Genomic DNA, 20,452 nt, shown 5'->3' on the forward strand with positions numbered 1-20,452 from the left:
GATGCTGAGAAAGGCTTCAGATAGGCCTCCATTGGCATTCAGTACATTTACACTCACAAGACCCAGAAAAGGCTCTTAAAACGTCGTTACAAAGTCCATCTCACCACAGTGACTCTACAATAATTTGCATGCGTGAGAATATGACGCAGATCCGGCGTTCGGGAATTCATGAAATGCCACTTTAACCCCATTTTGAGAACTACGCCGAGACCTAAAGCACGATCAGTGTCGAATTCAACAGCTGAGACACGCGCGTCTTCCTCTGCTTGTAAACAAATATCTTCTGGGTCATGTGTCCGAACGCCGGATCTGCTCATATTCTCACGCATGCGTCGTGGAGACACACACGGAAGACAAGAACAAGCTGGATAAAGGTGTTATTTAGATTTTTTTTTGCGCACAAAAACTATTGTCGTCGCATCGTAAGATTATTGTAGAGTCACTGTGGTGAGATGGACTTTGTAACGACGTTTTTAGTGCCTTTTCTGGGTCTTGTGAGTGTAAATGTACTGAATGCCAATGGAGGCCTATCTGAAGCCTTTCTCAGCATCAGCTTTACACTAAAATATCTTCATTTGTGTCTGAAGATGAACGGAGGTCTGACGGGTGTCCAACGACATGAGGGTGAGGAATTAATGACAGAATTTTCATTTTCATGTTCTGTATACGTTAGCGGTGCTATATAACACATCAATCATCCCAAAGAACCGCTGAAGAACCGCTGAAGATCCATCCAGGGGCTTAACAGGTTCTGTATACGTTAGCGGTGCTATATAACACATCAGTCATCCCAAAGAACCGCTGAAGAACCACTGAAGATCCATCCAGGGGCTTAACAGGTTCTGTATACGGTAGCGGTGCTATATAGCACATCAGTCATCCCAAAGAACCGCTGAAGAACCGCTGAAGATCCATCCAGGGGCTTAACAGGTTCTGTATACACTCTAAAAAAAAGGCTCGTAATCATAGGGGAACCTTTTTTAGTGCTATATAGCACCAATTTTGGTGCTTCAGTGGTTCTTCAGCGGTTCTTCAGAGGTGCTATATAGCACCTTAGTCAAAGAACCGGTGAAGAACCTCTGAAGAACCGCTGAAGAACCACTGAAGCACCAAAATTGGTGCTATATAGCACTAAAAAAGGTTCCCCTATGATTACGAGCCAAGAACCATTTTTGGTGCAATATAGAACCTTTTTTTTTTTTAGAGTGTATGGTAGCGGTGCTATATAGCACATCAGTCATCCCAAAGAACCGCTGAAGAACCACTGAAGAACCATACAGGGGCTTAACAGGTTCTGTATATGGTAGCGGTGCTATATAACACATCAATCATCCCAAAGAACCGCTGAAGAACCATACAGGGGCTTAACAAGTTCTGTATACGGTAGCGGTGCTATATAACACACCAGTCATCCCAAAGAACCGCTGAAGCACCAAGATTTGATTCTATACAGCTCTTAAAGTGGTTATGAGCCAAAGGACCACTTTTAGTGCCATATAGCAGGGGTTTTAAACTTTATGATGTCAAGGACCCCCAAATATGAGGAACCCCTTTCCTAAAATCCATCCATTTTTATGTATGAAAAAGCATTTAAACTGTTAAATAGTAAGAATGACATTATAAATACAACATATTGTTTCCCACAATTAATGTTGGATGTATAAACCTGAAGAAGAACCTTTTCAATAAAAAAAATATTTGTATAAGCAACTTTCACAATAAAGGAATGTAAGCAGTTTACACACTGTGTTAAGAAAACTGCCTTACAACCCCAGTGAGCGAGATAAAGTGGACTATAGTGAGAAAAACAAACTAAAGATACAAAGCAAACATTTAGAAATTAAAGAGTTAGAATATTAGGTCGACTTTATCCATTTTTGCTTTGTCTTTTTATGTTCTGAAATTTTCTGGGAACCTTCTGGAGGACCCCTGGTGGTCCCCGGACCCCAGTTTGAAAACCCCTGCTATATAGCACCAGTGTTTGCACTATAGTGTATATAATGTGCACTTAATGACACACTCCTCCTGCAGTCTCTCAGACTTTGACAGCGGTGTTTGGAGGAGCCCTGCTGGCACAACAGTGTAACTGCAGTCTGTCAGTATTAGTTTAGGTCAGAAAAGCTTGAAATGTTTAAACAAGATTTATTGCAATTACACTAAGAAAATCAAATCTTCTGTTGGTACGTTCGAATGCCACTGACTGATTTTCACATGAGCTCATCCATCATGGCTATTACTAGCAGGAGCGACCAATCATCCAAATCTTCCTGTTCTCCTGCTTAATCCTATGGATTTTGACGGCACACACTACAGGGTTAACCATGTCAAGGAGAATGCCAAAGTACAAAGCAATGGATGATACCTGTATATTCTGGTTATAGTGACTTGTATCACCTGTAATGGCAGCCAGTAAACAATAAAAAGAGCCAAAACCAGAAAGCCTGTTTGTGTCCACACCTGCTCTCCCCCTCGATAATAGGGGACCTATTATGCCGAATTAAGGGCAAATAAAGACTATGACTCTCTTCCGGAAAATACTAATTTTGTGGTTTTAGACACAAGGTTCAAGGTTTTAGACACAAGGTTCAACCTTTTAATTGCGTAAAAGTCAGGGAATTTTATTTTTAATCATCAAAATAAGTAAAAAAAAAAAAAAAAAGAGTCTTGTCTACATTTGTCAATGAAAATAAAACTACTTTTCTGTCTTGTATTTTTCCATCAACAATATTGCACTGCATTATTATATAGTTCATAATGAAGAAATTACAATCATAATGCACATCAATTCTCTATAACTACCAGCTGATGGCGCTATAGTGTCAGACTGGGGATAGTTCACTCAACAAAAAAAAGTAACTTCTGCCATTATTTACTAACCTTGCGTGGCTCCAAACTTTCTTTCTTCTGTGAAGCACAACAGATTTTTGTGTCTTTGTTGTCCATACAATGAAAGCTAATGGAGCACAATGTTATTTTTAACCTACTTTTTATTATAAGGATCAAAAATATCTCCTTTGTGCTATGCTATCACTTGGGGTTATTTATAAGCCTTTAGGAACTCTATATATGACACTTAAAGGTGCAGTGTGTAATATTCACAAGGCTCTATTGATAGAAATGCAATATAATACACATAACTATGTTTTCATAAAGACTGTTATGTTTTTATTACCTTAGAATGAGCCGTTTCTATCTACACACACCGCGGGTTCCTTACAGTGAAGCCGCCATTTTGTGCCGTCATGTTTCTACAGTAGCCCTAAAGGGACAAACTTACCCACTGCACCTTTAATTAGCTTCGGTTCAGTGTTGGGAGTAAAAATAAATGTAACTGTCATGTGTTAGTATTACTGAAAAACGTGTAATTAAATTACTATCACTTATGAAAAACAGTTACAAAGGGGGTTATATCTGAATATTTGATGTAAAAAGCTAGGATGTGTTAATATGAATGTGTTGCTTTGCCTGTTTTTGATGTGCACGATGCCTCATTTAAAGGCTGTTTAGTAAAGCGAAGATGCTATTGATTGTCTCTCTTGTTTGAATTTGCAGTACAAAGGATGCAAATATAACAGTTCAGTGCAAAATAGGTGTGCCAACTATTAAAATGCTCTATTATATTGTCCCGTTTTGACTTGATATTAAGCTAACGATTGGTCATTGAGTCTAAACAATATTTAAGGTTGTGATTCGGCCGTGCTGATATACAGCCATAGCTATCGCACTGCTACTCGTGTGATATTGCTCATATAAGGCCTAATATTTCTTTAGAACTAAGAACGTTGAGTCGCTTCAGTGAACAGTATTGTATTATGAGTACAGTATTATGAGAGAGAGAGAGAGAGAGAGATTGACTAAACGAGTGTATTACCTGCATCTGATATAACATCCATTCTTCAGGTCGATGCTTGAATATCCGCAGAGGAAAGCGAAATCTTTGTGTTTGTCGTTTTGAAAGATTTTCCTTGTTTACAACCAGTCACTCATAAAGACGGTGTTTGCTGCCATCTAATGGTGTAATAATGTAACTGTCACAATCACTAACGGACCCTTTCTCAATACCAAAAACGGCATATAATTTATATAAAATAATATTTATTGAACAACAATATTTAAATGAACAACACTAGCCATTATAACAGACAATAGGAACTAAACACAAGCAAACAATTCAGTCAAACGTACAAAAGCAGCTCTAATACAGGATTTAAAGGTGCAGTGTGTAATATTCACGAGGCTCTATTGACAGAAATGCAATATAATACACATAACTATGTTTTCAGTGGAGTATAAAGACTGTTATGCTTTTATTACCTTAGAATGAGCCATTTCTATCTACACACACCGCGGGTTCCTTACAGTGAAGCCGCCATTTTGTGCCGCCACACTCTAAAAAAGCAATTGGGTTGTTTTAACCCAGTGATTGGGTTGTTTTAACCCAGAAATTGGATTGTTTTAAGCAAGCATTTAACCGACCGCTGAGTTAAAACAACCCAATCACTGGGTTAAAACAACCCAATTGCTGGGTTTGTCCATTTTCAACCCAACGTGGTGTAGCGTCTGGAGTGTCTCTCAACTAGGATCAAAGTGATCAGAGATGCTTTCCTCCAAACAGCTCTGCATATAAATTAAATTCCTGCTCCAACGGCTCCAAAAGTCTGAGTCAGATTGCACCTCCGACTGTTTAATGACTAGTTAGAGTGTGACCAGAAGTACTAGCGTACACACACACACACACACACACACACACACACACACACACACACACACACACACACACACACACACACACACACACAAGCATTCCCCTCTATTTAGCCTTTAATTAAACTATCCCAGAAATTACATATATGACGATTTCTTAAGTGTATGCATGCTCCCTATATTTCTTATGCTTGCGTGATGTAAGAACTATCTTGAACGCTCCAAATTGCTCTGTATAGAAGATGCACCGCCTTCATGTCTGTAAACCAAGGCATGTTTGATGTCTAAATGTTCCTTTTTCTGTGTCTTAGTCAATGGTACAAAGTATATGATTATGAGATGTACTGCTAGTAGGTTTTAGTCCAGTGGAGTGAAACTTTACTAGTTCTGGCTTCCAGCAAGAACATTCCATTGAGTAATAAAGTCCGAACAAAGAAACTCTCTCCCGCCTGAAATTCACACCAACAATTGGTCGCCGCAGGGAAAGTGGGCGTAGTTTAATGGACCTCAAAAGACAGTAACATCAGCATATCGGTGCACTGTCAACTTGCAAGGACCCCGACGAGACAAATTTCCTTTTCCTCCCATCTCATCAACGCGGCTCGCGGGCTTCGACCTGCGAGCCGGCGCGGTCCAGCCAAGCTGTTGTGTCCTTTGAAGATCGACGCGCTCCGCAACGCAGTCAGCGGCGCGCTCCACCAGACCGAGGCACTTAGCTGGACGAGATGAACTTTCCCTTCCAAGACGCTCCCTTCCCAAACACCTTTAAAAGTCCCGCGGACCGACGAAGCTCTGGAAGAACCAAACGGAGAGAGCGCTTCAGCGCGCAAACACTCTGAGAAACGCCAACGCACGCATCTTGCTTTACACAACACCAAGAAACCATACAAGTATCAATTCTACCGAAATTTAGATGCGTTTTAAGATTGTACCCCTGTTTAAGGTGATATAGTTCTTGCTGGCTCCAATGGTTATGTCTGGAAAAGTGTCGGATCGGACACGATCATACCCTCCTTCCTTTCCCTTCCCCTCATCCTCCGCTTTACTTTCCACTATTCTGTAAATACATGTATTCTTTATGTAGTCATATGTAATCGTAGTATTAATCTTTATTAAAACCATGATATTCACGTTTTGATTGTCATTGTTTTGCTCACGGAACACGAGTCCCTTTAATGTCAGATCTAAGCTACGAGCTCTTATAAGCATCGTTGAATGCTTTAATTAATACCATAACTCGGAAAGTTTGTCCTTTGTGGCCAGAGGGATAAACTTCCCGAAAATTGGGTAGAAAGAATAGACCTGGTGAGTGGATAAAGAATCTCCGCTCGTTCTTTAAACGGAACGGAGAGGAATTTTGAATCAGCTCCTTAGGTTATTCTGTGATTATTTAATATAGATATATCTGTAGTTAATTGCAATAATTTGTTGTTAACCATATATATATTATATATTGCATAAAATACAGAGGTTAGGTATTTCCCTTTTGGGTGATTTTGGAGATTTGTGATTATATTATAACCCATTATGATTAATCATAAATCCCTAAATATTAATACCCATAATTCCCTATTGAGCTAATTTTTAATTTAAATATATATGTAACCCTACACTCTAAAAAAAAAAAAGGTTCTATATTGCACCAAAAATGGTTCTTGGCTCGTAATCATAGGGGAACCTTTTTTAGTGCTATATAGCACCAATTTTGGTGCTTCAGTGGTTCTTCAGCGGTTCTTCAGAGGTTCTTCAGCGGTTCTTTGACTAAGGTGCTATATAGCACCTCTGAAGAACCGCTGAAGAACCACTGAAGCACCAAAATTGGTGCTATATAGCACTAAAAAAGGTTCCCCTATGATTACGAGCCTTTTTTTTAAGAGTGTAAGACGTTACAGTGGGTTGTTTAAACCCAGCATTTTTTAGAGTGCATGTTTCTACAGTAGCCCTAAAGGGACAAACTTCTCTACAGAGCGCTATCTACTCTTTGCTGTCTCAGATGATGACATTTTTGTCCTGTGTGGGCCACCGTTGCTTCTCTATGTGCTTTGAAAGGGAGGGGTGAGCAGGTGCAATTCACAACCTCACCACTAGATGCCGCTAAAACTTACACACTGCACCTTTAAGATAAAAATAGCCTAAATATAAAGTTATCAAACTTAATTTGCTCTGGAACAAGTAATAGATTAATAAGACCAAATATTGCCCGTTTGATATAGGCCTAACCTAAATGAATTTTACCTCATGTTTAAACACCATCTACATAAGAGCCGGTGGCAAATTCCCAAAGGATTGTCCGAGATGAAGCTGTTCTTTGCAGCTCACATCTGAGAAAGTGTCTAAACAAATTACAACACAGGCACTATGATTATATATGAGTCACATATTTGAGGTCTCAATACTTCATTCTCGCCTAAAAAACTCTGACATCCTGTGACACAATAACAGTAGAATTTGTATAATGATGGAGGTTTGCCTGTCCACCATGACACTCTCTGAGGGATGTTGCAAGCGGAGTGAAGAAGAAAAGCATGCTCTTACTATAGTATAATGATCTAGATTGTGTTCTCTTAAATATAACTATCACTGTTTTTTGAGGTTAAAGTTTGTATATGATTTAGACGAAAACATTCATTAGAAATGTAGAGCAATCAAATGTAATCCGTTGCATTACTTTAATAAAGTAATTGAAATATAGGGTAACTTGTAATCTGTAACCTATAAGAGCCTTCCCAAAACTGTTCAGATGTAATCCATGTCTCCCATGGGCTGAAGTTGCCCAGCCGGATGAAGTCTGAGCTCAGTTTAGTGGGTGTTTTGCAGTGTGCAAGTGGGAACTGTGTCACAGAAATGCAGAAATCAAGAAGTCTGAGGTCAAATGAAACTTGCTTAATCCTTTTTTTGTTTCCCGGAAAAATCGCAAATGTCACATTTCAAGGCTTGATAGTCATAAAACATGAAACAAAGCAGAATAAAGGAAACTTTGCTTATTATGGTGGACGTAAACGACAAGCAAGAGCAGAAATCCCAATGCCAACACTTTTTAACATGTAAATAGGATCATTTTTGATTACTGAACATTTTGCGACTCGCTTCTTGCAAGAAACAAACCAACAACTTCCTGCTTTAGACACACGAGCATAGCCACAACTTTATGCCACACGGCCACAGTGCGTTTTGCTACAGTTATTCAGCAGAGAAATTAGTGCACGTTGAATTTATAGATGCAACATATTTCCAGAAACTGATATCTTACATACTGTTCAAAATTCCAGGTCTGTATATTCTGGCTGCATAAACCCAGGCTACATTCATACATTTGATGCATTCAAAAATACAGCAAAAAGCAGTAACATTGTGAAATAATTATTTCAACTTAACTTCTTCTATTGTAATATACTTATTCCTGTGATCAAAGCTGAATTTTCAGCATCTTCAGCCTTTAGGGTCACATGATCCTTCCGAAATCATTCTAATACGCTCTAAAAAACACTGGGTTAAAAACAGAACAGAACACATGTTGTGTTGATTTTACCCAGCATAGTTGATTCATTTCTACTAGGGCTGCGACAACGAATCGATAAAATGGGGGGCGGGGAGTAGTTTCACCCATTGTTTCTGGAAAACCATAGAAGAAATTGGTCATGTGGCCACATAATTTTGAAAAGCCACCCATTTTACTCATCCTCTAAAGAAGAGAGACTCATGGCATGAGAGGTTAGCACATTTTAGCTCAAAAAACCTTTCAAAGTAAAATTTCTATGATCAAGGTTTTTTGATTGTAGTGTCTGAACAATTATAGACAAGTTTGAAAACATTTCACAGATGTTTTAGTGCTTTAGCAGGCTACACAATGAGTCTATACAGTTAACATGTTGTTAGCTCTTAGCTGCTGGATCATGGGGCCTGGGTTAAGTTGTGCCAACTGTGCCATTTGTTTAAATTAGCTAACACTGATTTCAGTTTGAGAAATTTGATTCCGTTTTTAAGAGGTCTAAGCCACAATAGGATGTTTAAAAATGAGCCTCACTTTATTCTTACACTGTAAAAAATGTTATGTGCTATTTGCTTAAATAAATAATGGTAACAATATTACACATAATATTTTTGAGAAGTTTTGGCTTGGTTTCTTTAATTGAATCTACCTGAATAAATCATGTTAAATTTCCTAAATTATTTATTCTACGAAACAATAAATTAAATATTTTTAGTGAGATGTGCTTATTCATTTTAAGTTGACTTTAAAAAAAAGAGTATAAATTAGAGGGAATGGAAATGACCTGTTTCTATTTGACTTACGTTATACAATTAATGGACTGTATGCTGCTAGCACAGCACAAGCAGAAACAAACTTGTTACTGCACTGGCATTAGCAAAGTTATTGCTCATTGACCAAAGCAACATGCTTTATAATATTGGTATACATGCAGTTATCCACAACCTAACCATAAGATCTACTCTTCTGCACAATGGTAACGGTCAAAACTTCAACAGAAAGAAAATCTTTCAAATGTCAAACATAACAGAACATTAAACGTTAACAGATGTTTCCCTTCACTCAAAAACACATAAAATAACACTTAATTTCAATATTAACTCACCCTTTCCAGCCATATGCAAAGTATGCTGGGAACTAACAATGGTGTCTCTAAATAAAACTGCATAATTGAGTTAATTCTCTTAAAATAAATAGGTAACCTTATTTTCCTTAATTTTATCAGTTTATTTGGTTCTTCGATTGAAGGCTCAAGATTGCTTACATTTCCTTAAAAAAAAATCAGGAAAATGTATCTCTTGGTTTTATTAGTGAAATGTTCTCAATATTTTCTATAAAACACTGAACCACAATTTTCTTAAGAAAATATACACACTATTTTTAATTATCACCTCAATTTTTTTAGTGAAAATTACAAGACCCATTGAGAGGCAGCTTTCTATGTATGTCAACAGGCATTTATTGCCAAAGCCTTTTTGCCTGAAATGATTCACAATTATCATATATTGTGTATTTAAGTTGTGTTTTCCCAAAACCTACAAAATATGACTTATTCCAACAGTTTAATAGAGTGACAATATCTAAATAAACCTTAAATGAGTAATTTTGTATTGAATTTGTCTTGCTTTCATATAGCATTACAGTTCATAACATTGAAATGTTCTGTTTTACTTCAGAACTGGCACAATTTTCTTCCCAAAACGTATTCTCCCCTAAGGCACAACTTACCCCTCACCAGGGGCAAGTTGTGCCACTTTTTTCCCCAAAAGCTATATTTCTGAAACGATTTATTTCAGATCCAAAGTTATTGTTCTCAGGGATGCACCACATCCTGAAATATATGTACATTCTTAAGTTGAAGGCAATACTGTCATGGCCTCACTTTAAAGTCACTTTGAGTATAAACTGGCACAACTCGCCCCACTTTCCCCTACCTATCGTACCACGCAGCGGAAAAGCAAACCGAGCTGAGCCGAGCCAGTTGAAAAGCGCCATTAATAAATCGTTAATTGCAGCAAAAGCGACGCGACATGGCATGGGATGGGAGCACCATGGTGGTGATTCAGCTCCTAAAACTTAAACATCTTGATGAGGAGGAAGTTCAACAGCAGGGGAACGTTAAATCACTACAAAATCCCACTTTTGTTCCGAAGTGAGGAGCGACGTCCCTCCAGTAGCTCTTCTGGTGCTGGTTTACTCGTGATCCAGCTTGACAAGTTAGCGTTAGCTTGTTAATAACAGTAGTAAAGCAGGGATGGTATAGTTTGCAAGACTAAAGACCCACTTTTTTGGCCCATTCATTTTAATTTAATTTAATTTCGTTGACAAATAATTTGTCAATATTTTAAATCAACAACATATTTCACAGGCAAAAACGAGACGAAAATCAAAACCAGCTTTGAATGACAAAAACTATGACTAATATCTATTGTCATTTTCGGTCAACATTCGGTCTTAAAGTGACAGCAGCCCATTAACCTGCTTCCATTTGTGCTCTTAATATTAATCAAACAACAAAAAATCACCTCTTTAGTTTTAATAAGGATTCATTATATTTATTATACATTAATTATTTAATCCATATTAAAGAATGTGGTATGAAAGTAGTTATAAAGAATGCATATATCATTCATTGAAAATAAGACATTGTGTTCTTCTTTAAGAGGAGTAGTTTTATTTAATTGTGACATAATATTTGTTTATGTCACAGCAGTTAAATCTGTGTCTGTATAGCATGTTTAAACTTTAATATCATTCATATTAATCGGTGAATACAGTAGATGTTTTCTCCAGGAGTACATAATGGGTTTGGACATTTTAGAGAAATTCTTAATGCATTACAATTTAACTAAACCCATTACATTTTGTTTGTGAGTGTGTGCGTCTGATTGTAGTGTAGAGAACTATTCTAACATCCTGTTAAGTTTTCTGATTAGTATTTTTCTATATATATATATATATATATATATATATATATATATATATATATATATATATATATATATATATATATATATATATATATATATATATATATATATATATATATATATATTTATTTATAGATTTATTGTAGCAACCTGTGCACTTTCTGAAGATTTTTTGCACTGTCAGTTCTGTTTTTGAATAAAGGATTGGAAATGAATGCCTTTTACAAATCCGATTAATCGAAAAAATTATCGACAGATTAATCGATTATTAAAATAATTGTTAGTTGCAGCCCTAATTTCTACAATACTAGTGTCATGGGTGTGCAAATGATCAGGCAGGGCAGAGGATCTAAACGCAGGAATATTTTAATAACTCTTTAGAAACACTAGGACCAGGGGCCGGTTTCAATAAGGACGTTCAACCAACTCTGAGTTTAAACCTGAACTCTGAGTTGACTTACTCTGAGATGGGAAACTCTGAGTTTTGGGTTTCAGAACAGCTGAATTGAGGTAGTTCAATCAACTCTGAGTTAAGCTCATGCACTCCAACTATGAAAAGCCACGATCAATGGAGCTACGAAATTACGATTCACCATGGCAACAGCACCCGACAAAAAGACGTTTGCATACTTCCGGGTCAATACACAAGTTTAGTCCTTTATTAGTTTAATTAAGTTTAATTTTCATGGTATCCAAAAGGCAAAAAAGATTGTGGCAGCCGCTAAAAATGAAAAATAAAACCATAATTCAATCAGGTAAAGCTTTAAGCATAAAATCTTCATGGGTGTAGTGTAGGTTTAATGACTTTACAAACATTTGACATATTAAATATCATTCAGTGTCCAATGAGCAGCAGCTTTTCCCACACAGACCCTTATCACAGACTGTGAAGAGTCTACATCAATATTTTAAATCCTGCAAAGTTTTTTGTATTTGCATTTTTTTTTTAAATGTATGTACATTTATAACACTAATATTTTGTATTATATTACTTTTGCATCAAATTTTAAAACAAGTTAGCGCTGCTGTGAGGGTGTTTCTAATACAGCGTCTAGTGATGGTAAAAATTAACATATTTCTCTCTTTTCACTACCATTACCAATCTCTATTTTTGTTCCCTCTTTTTGAAAGTTGTGAAATCATTATTGTGTTTTTCTTGTGCTATTTGAGCAAATGGGGACACAAAAATATATATTTAATGTATTCTCTCATTCACCGCTTAACCCAACTATGACGACTTCCGCTCTGAGAAACCCAGAAATGTGAAAGGGTCTATGCTCTTTCCACATAATAAAATATTCTCTGATCCCACCTGTTACATTTATTAATTATGGTAATGACATTAACATTTGACTTCTACTCAGGCCAGCCAAACTCCAGCACCTGACAGATGAAGAGGAGATGGAGGAAGAATATTAACATCCAACAGGAAAAAGAATAAAGTATTTGTAGGAAATAAAGTTGACCATAAAAATTGTAAATAAATGTATTTAACAGCTGTGGTGTTGGTTATGGCATATATCTTGTACTACCATCTGGCAGCATTCTTCCATTCCACACAGTAATCCGTTTTCAGAAAGTGTGATGATGGGAATATGAGTATCAGTATGGTTCCAGAATCTAATCACTGAGGGATCTTCTGAAATCACTGAGGGTGCTTCTGAAATCACTAAGGGTTCTTCTGAAATCACTGAGGGTCCTTCTGAAATCACTAAGGGTTCTTCTGAAATCACTGAGGGTCCTTCTGAAATCACTAAGGGTTCTTCTGAAATCACTGAGGGTTCTTCTGAAATCACTGAGGGTCCTTCTGAAATCACTAAGGGTTCTTCTGAAATCACTGAGGGTCCTTCTGAAATCACTAAGGGTTCTTCTGAAATCACTAAGGGTTCTTCTGAAATCACTGAGGGTCCTTCTGAAATCACTGAGGGTTCTTCTGAAATCACTGAGGGTTCTTCTGAAATCACTGAGGGTGCTTCTGAAATCACTGAGGGTTCTTCTGAAATCACTGAGGGTTCTTCTGAAATCACTAAGGGTCCTTCTGAAATCACTAAGGGTTCTTCTGAAATCACTGAGGGTCCTTCTGAAATCACTAAGGGTTCTTCTGAAATCACTGAGGGTCCTTCTGAAATCACTAAGGGTTCTTCTGAAATCACTAAGGGTTCTTCTGAAATCACTGAGGGTCCTTCTGAAATCACTGAGGGTTCTTCTGAAATCACTGAGGGTTCTTCTGAAATCACTGAGGGTGCTTCTGAAATCACTGAGGGTTCTTCTGAAATCACTGAGGGTTCTTCTGAAATCACTGAGGGTCCTTCTGAAATCACTGAGGGTTCTTCTGAAATCACTGAGTGTTCTTCTGAAATCACCGAGGGTCCTTCTGAAATCACTAAGGGTTCTTCTGAAATCACTGAGGGTTCTTCTGAAATCACTGAGGGTCCTTCTGAAATCACTGAGGGTTCTTCTGAAATCACTGAGGGTCCTTCTGAAATCACTGAGGGTTCTTCTGAAATCACTGAGGGTGCTTCTGAAATCACTGAGGGTTCTTCTGAAATCACTGAGGGTGCTTCTGAAATCACTGAGGGTTCTTCTGAAATCACTGAGGGTTCTTCTGAAATCACTGAGGGTGCTTCTGAAATCACTGAGGGTTCTTCTGAAATCACTGAGGGTGCTTCTGAAATCACTGAGGGTTCTTCTGAAATCAGAGGGTTCTTCTGAGGGTTCTTCTGAAATCACTGAGTGTTCTTCTGAAATCACTGAGGGTTCTTCTGAAATCACTGAGGGTTCTTCTGAAATCACTGAGTGTCCTTCTGAAATCACTGAGTGTTCTTCTGAAATCACTGAGGGTGCTTCTGAAATCACTGAGGGTTCTTCTGAGGGTTCTTCTGAAATCACTGAGGGTGCTTCTGAAATCACTGAGGGTTCTTCTGAAATCACTGAGTGTCCTTCTGAAATCACTGAGGGTTCTTCTGAAATCACTGAGGGTTCTTCTGAAATCACTGAGGGTTCTTCTGAAATCACTGAGTGTCCTTCTGAAATCACTGAGGGTTCTTCTGAAATCACTGAGGGTTCTTCTGAAATCACTGAGTGTCCTTCTGAAATCACTGAGGGTTCTTCTGAAATCACTGAGGGTTCTTCTGAAATCACTGAGGGTTCTTCTGAAATCACTGAGGGTTCTTCTGAAATCACTGAGGGTTCTTCTGAAATCACTGAGGGTTCTTCTGAAATCACTGAGTGTCCTTCTGAAATCACTGAGGGTCCTTCTGAAATCACTGAGGGTTCTTCTGAAATCACTGAGGGTTCTTCTGAAATCACTGAGGGTGCTTCTGAAATCACTGAGGGTGCTTCTGAAATCACTGAGGGTCCTTCTGAAATCACTGAGTGTTCTTCTGAAATCACTGAGGGTTCTTCTGAAATCACTGAGTGTTCTTCTGAAATCACTGAGGGTCCTTCTGAAATCACTGAGTGTTCTTCTGAAATCACTGAGGGTTCTTCTGAAATCACTGAGTGTTCTTCTGAAATCACTGAGTGTTCTTCTGAAATCACTGAGGGTTCTTCTAAAATCACTGAGGGTTCTTCTGAAATCACTGAGGGTGCTTCTGAAATCACTGAGTGTTCTTCTGAAATCACTGAGGGTGCTTCTGAAATCACTGAGTGTTCTTCTGAAATCACTGAGGGTGCTTCTGAAATCACTGAGGGTTCTTCTGAAATCACTGAGGGTGCTTCTGAAATCACTGAGTGTTCTTCTGAAATCACTGTGTTCTTCTGAAATCACTGAGTGTTCTTCTGAAATCACTGAGGGTTCTTCTGAAATCACTGAGGGTTCTTCTGAAATCACTGAGGGTGCTTCTGAAATCACTGAGGGTTCTTCTGAAATCACTGAGGGTTCTTCTGAAATCACTGAGTGTTCTTCTGAAATCACTGAGTGTCCTTCTGAAATCACTGAGGGTTCTTCTGAAATCACTGAGTGTTCTTCTGAAATCACTGAGTGTTCTTCTGAAATCACTGAGGGTTCTTCTGAAATCACTGAGGGTGCTTCTGAAATCACTGAGGGTGCTTCTGAAATCACTGAGTGTTCTTCTGAAATCACTGAGGGTTCTTCTGAAATAACTGAGGGTTCTTCTGAAATCACTGAGTGTTCTTCTGAAATCACTGAGGGTTCTTCTGAAATCACTGAGGGTGCTTCTGAAATCACTGAGTGTTCTTCTGAAATCACTGAGTGTTCTTCTGAAATCACTGAGGGTTCTTCTGAAATCACTGAGGGTGCTTCTGAAATCACTGAGGGTGCTTCTGAAATCACTGAGTGTTCTTCTGAAATCACTGAGGGTTCTTCTGAAATCACTGAGGGTTCTTCTGAAATCACTGAGGGTGCTTCTGAAATCACTGAGGGTTCTTCTGAAATCACTGAGGGTGCTTCTGAAATCACTGAGTGTTCTTCTGAAATCACTGAGGGTGCTTCTGAAATCACTGAGGGTTCTTCTGAAATCACTGAGTGTTCTTCTGAAATCACTGAGGGTTCTTCTGAAATCACTGAGGGTTCTTCTGAAATCACTGAGGGTGCTTCTGAAATCACTGAGTGTTCTTCTGAAATCACTGAGTGTTCTTCTGAAATCACTGAGGGTGCTTCTGAAATCACTGAGGGTTCTTCTGAAATCACTGAGTGTTCTTCTGAAATCACTGAGTGTTCTTCTGAAATCACTGAGGGTGCTTCTGAAATCACTGAGGGTTCTTCTGAAATCACTGAGTGTTCTTCTGAAATCACTGAGGGTTCTTCTGAAATCACTGAGGGTTCTTCTGAAATCACTGAGGGTGCTTCTGAAATCACTGAGTGTTCTTCTGAAATCACTGAGGGTTCTTCTGAAATCACTGAGGGTTCTTCTGAAATCACTGAGGGTGCTTCTGAAATCACTGAGGGTTCTTCTGAAATCACTGAGGGTGCTTCTGAAATCACTGAGGGTTCTTCTGAAATCACTGAGGGTGCTTCTGAAATCACTGAGGGTGCTTCTGAAATCACTGAGGGTTCTTCTGAAATCACTGAGGGTTCTTCTGAAATCACTGAGTGTTCTTCTGAAATCACTGAGGGTGCTTCTGAAATCACTGAGGGTTCTTCTGAAATCACTGAGGGTTCTTCTGAAATCACTGAGGGTGCTTCTGAAATCACTGAGGGTGCTTTAGTTAAAGTGCTCCGCCATAGGAGTGTACAGTGAGAAATGTAGGATTATTTATTTACTATTCACTTTTACCAATAATTGGAATTTAAAAAATAGTTTGCTACAAATTGTCTATTAATGTATTAGTCTGCCTTTACATTGCTTTAATGCGTTACTAGTATTTTAACACATCATCTTCCTGAGACCCAGAAAAAAAAGGTTTTGTGAATTTAGTTTTTTTAGGTCATTATATTGTTTGGAGAATAAAAAAACAAATGGATATAAAAAAAATATATATATGCTATATCATCTGCTCTGTAGAGCACACCAGAACTATTTATTGAGAAAATGAAAACATAAATAGACAAAAACAATGGGATTTTTGATGCGTCAAGCTTTTTTTTAATCCAAACTTAGTATAAAAGATGATTCTTAATGTTATGAAAGATATAACAGAATAATTTGTTATACCATTTTACTATGCAATATGTGTGTAAACACGGCCATATTCCATTCCCATTCTATGCAATGCACCTATACACTGTATATAATTTGCATATGAATGTGTTTTGGAACAATATGTAATGTAAAAAGACAATATTTTCATAAGACTGTCTCATGTTTATATATGAATATCCAGACTTAAAACTGTGCATGGTGTCAGAGAAATTCGCTAAATATAATTAAAGCCTCTATTCTGGGTCTCAGGAGGATATTCCTGTCTCGTGCAGAGTGGCCTTTATATTTAGATGTCACTTCCTAAACTTTGCAGCATGCGATGGGCCAATAGTTTTATTACAGACTGTGGCCTCGAGAGTGAGCCGAGATCGCTACGATCACTAAAATGCTGTTGCTTTGTCAGTTCATTGCGATCTCACAAAGCTCCGTTATAAAAATTAAGTTGTCAACAATAAATATCTTATGTACATCGTGTCTTGTTAATGAGAGGTTTCTCGAGCTGGCATTTACTGAATAGCCTAAAAACGCTGATCCAGAGTATAAGTTACTTCTCTTTTAGAAACGGGCTTGACTTACCCTGATTTCTCGGGTTTGACATACCTCCCATTCTGAAACTCAGTTCAGGATTAACATACTCAGAGTTTTCACTTAACCTCTGGTACAGGCCCCTGGTACACGTGAAGAAACGCCACACAACATCCACAACGACTAACAAAACACAAGTATAACACAAGCACTATATATACACACACAAGGAAGACTAGTTTAACAAGATCACGAGGGGGCGTGGCAAACGGGAAACACCTGGGAAAACTAATCAACATGAAAAACTACAAGGGACTACAAAACATGGCACAAGACAGGAAATAACAAAAGAGTCCACAAACACACAGGGAATTTATAACAACTAGCTTAATATCATTATTTTTTTCTACTTCATACATTAATTAATGTCTACGAAATACATTACATTTTTTAATACATATTGCCTGCATTTAAGCTCAAATATTGTAAGTAAAAAATTTAAAAATTAAACATTTAGAAGTAATTAAAGTGTTCAACTGCTCTCTCTTGAAGAGGTCACAAAAAACCTGCAATAAATAACTCAACTCAAGGGTTATCACGTCTGACCCAGACACAAAAACTACCCAAACACTGGGTTGTTAAGTTTGACCCAGGATCTGAGTAACACAAAAACTACCCAAACACTGGGTTGTTACGTCTGACCCAGGATCTGTGTAACACAAAAACTACTCAAACACTGGGTTGTTACGTCTGACCCAGGATCTGTGTAACACAAAAACTACCCAAACACTGGGTTGTTACGTCTGACCCAGGATCTGCGTAACACAAAAACTACCCAAACACTGGGTTGTTACGTCTGACCCAGGATCTGAGTAACACAAAAACTACTCAAACACTGGGTTGTTACGTCTGACCCAGGATCTGAGTAACACAAAAACTACTCAAACACTGGGTTGTTACGTCTGACCCAGGATCTGAGTAACACAAAAACTACTCAAACACTGGGTTGTTACGTCTGACCCAGGATCTGAGTAACACAAAAACTACTCAAACACTGGGTTGTTACGTCTGACCCAGGATCTGAGTAACACAAAAACTACTCAAACACTGGGTTGTTACGTCTGACCCAGGATCTGAGTAACACAAAAACTACTCAAACACTGGGTTGTTACGTCTGACCCAGGATCAGGGTAACACAAAAACTACCCAAACACTGGGTTGTTACGTCTGACCCAGGATCTGAGTAACACAAAAACTACTCAAACACTGGGTTGTTACGTCTGACCCAGGATCTGAGTAACACAAAAACTACTCAAACACTGGGTTGTTACGTCTGACCCAGGATCTGAGTAACACAAAAACTACTCAAACACTGGGTTGTTACGTCTGACCCAGGATCAGGGTAACACAAAAACTACCCAAACACTGGGTTGTTACGTCTGACCCAGGATCTGAGTAACACAAAAACTACCCAAACACTGGGTTGTTACATCTGACCCAGGATCTGAGTAACACAAAATCTACCCAAACACTGGGTTGTTACATCTGACCCAGGATCTGCGTAACACAAAAACTACCCAAACACTGGGTTGTTACGTCTGACCCAGGATCTGAGTAACACAAAAACTACTCAAACACTGGGTTGTTACGTTTGACCCAGGATCTGAGTAACACAAAAACTACTCAAACACTGGGTTGTTACGTCTGACCCAGGATCAGGGTAACACAAAAACTACCCAAACACTGGGTTGTTACGTCTGACCCAGGATCTGAGTAACACAAAAACTACTCAAACACTGGGTTGTTACATCTGACCCAGGATCTGAGTAACACAAAATCTACCCAAACACTGGGTTGTTACGTCTGACCCAGGATCTGTGTAACACAAAAACTACTCAAACACTGGGTTGTTACGTCTGACCCAGGATCAGGGTAACACAAAAACTACCCAAACACTGGGTTGTTACATCTGACCCAGGATCTGAGTAACACAAAAACTACCCAAACACTGGGTTGTTACATCTGACCCAGGATCTGAGTAACACAAAAACTACCCAAACACTGGGTTGTTACATCTGACCCAGGATCTGCGTAACACAAAAACTACCCAAACACTGGGTTGTTACATCTGACCCAGGATCTGCGTAACACAAAAACTACCCAAACACTGGGTTGTTACATCTGACCCAGGATCTGAGTAACACAAAAACTACCCAAACACTGGGTTGTTACGTCTGACCCAGGATCTGAGTAACACAAAAACTACTCAAACACTGGGTTGTTACGTCTGACCCAGGATCTGAGTAACACAAAAACTACTCAAACACTGGGTTGTTACGTCTGACCCAGGATCAGGGTAACACAAAAACTACCCAAACACTGGGTTGTTACATCTGACCCAGGATCTGAGTAACACAAAAACTACCCAAACACTGGGTTGTTACGTCTGACCCAGGATCTGAGTAACACAAAAACTACTCAAACACTGGGTTGTTACATCTGACCCAGGATCTGAGTAACACAAAATCTACCCAAACACTGGGTTGTTACGTCTGACCCAGGATCTGCGTAACACAAAAACTACCCAAACACTGGGTTGTTACGTCTGACCCAGGATCTGAGTAACACAAAAACTACTCAAACACTGGGTTGTTACGTCTGACCCAGGATCAGGGTAACACAAAAACTACCCAAACACTGGGTTGTTACGTCTGACCCAGGATCTGAGTAACACAAAAACTACCCAAACACTGGGTTGTTACATCTGACCCAGGATCTGAGTAACACAAAATCTACCCAAACACTGGGTTGTTACATCTGACCCAGGATCTGCGTAACACAAAAACTACCCAAACACTGGGTTGTTACGTCTGACCCAGGATCTGAGTAACACAAAAACTACTCAAACACTGGGTTGTTACGTCTGACCCAGGATCTGAGTAACACAAAAACTACTCAAACACTGGGTTGTTACGTCTGACCCAGGATCAGGGTAACACAAAAACTACCCAAACACTGGGTTGTTACGTCTGACCCAGGATCTGAGTAACACAAAAACTACTCAAACACTGGGTTGTTACATCTGACCCAGGATCTGAGTAACACAAAATCTACCCAAACACTGGGTTGTTACGTCTGACCCAGGATCTGTGTAACACAAAAACTACTCAAACACTGGGTTGTTACGTCTGACCCAGGAT

The sequence above is a fragment of the Gobio gobio genome (assembly GCF_949357685.1).
Source record: "Gobio gobio genome assembly, chromosome: 17".
NCBI classification, from domain to species: domain Eukaryota; kingdom Metazoa; phylum Chordata; class Actinopteri; order Cypriniformes; family Gobionidae; genus Gobio; species Gobio gobio.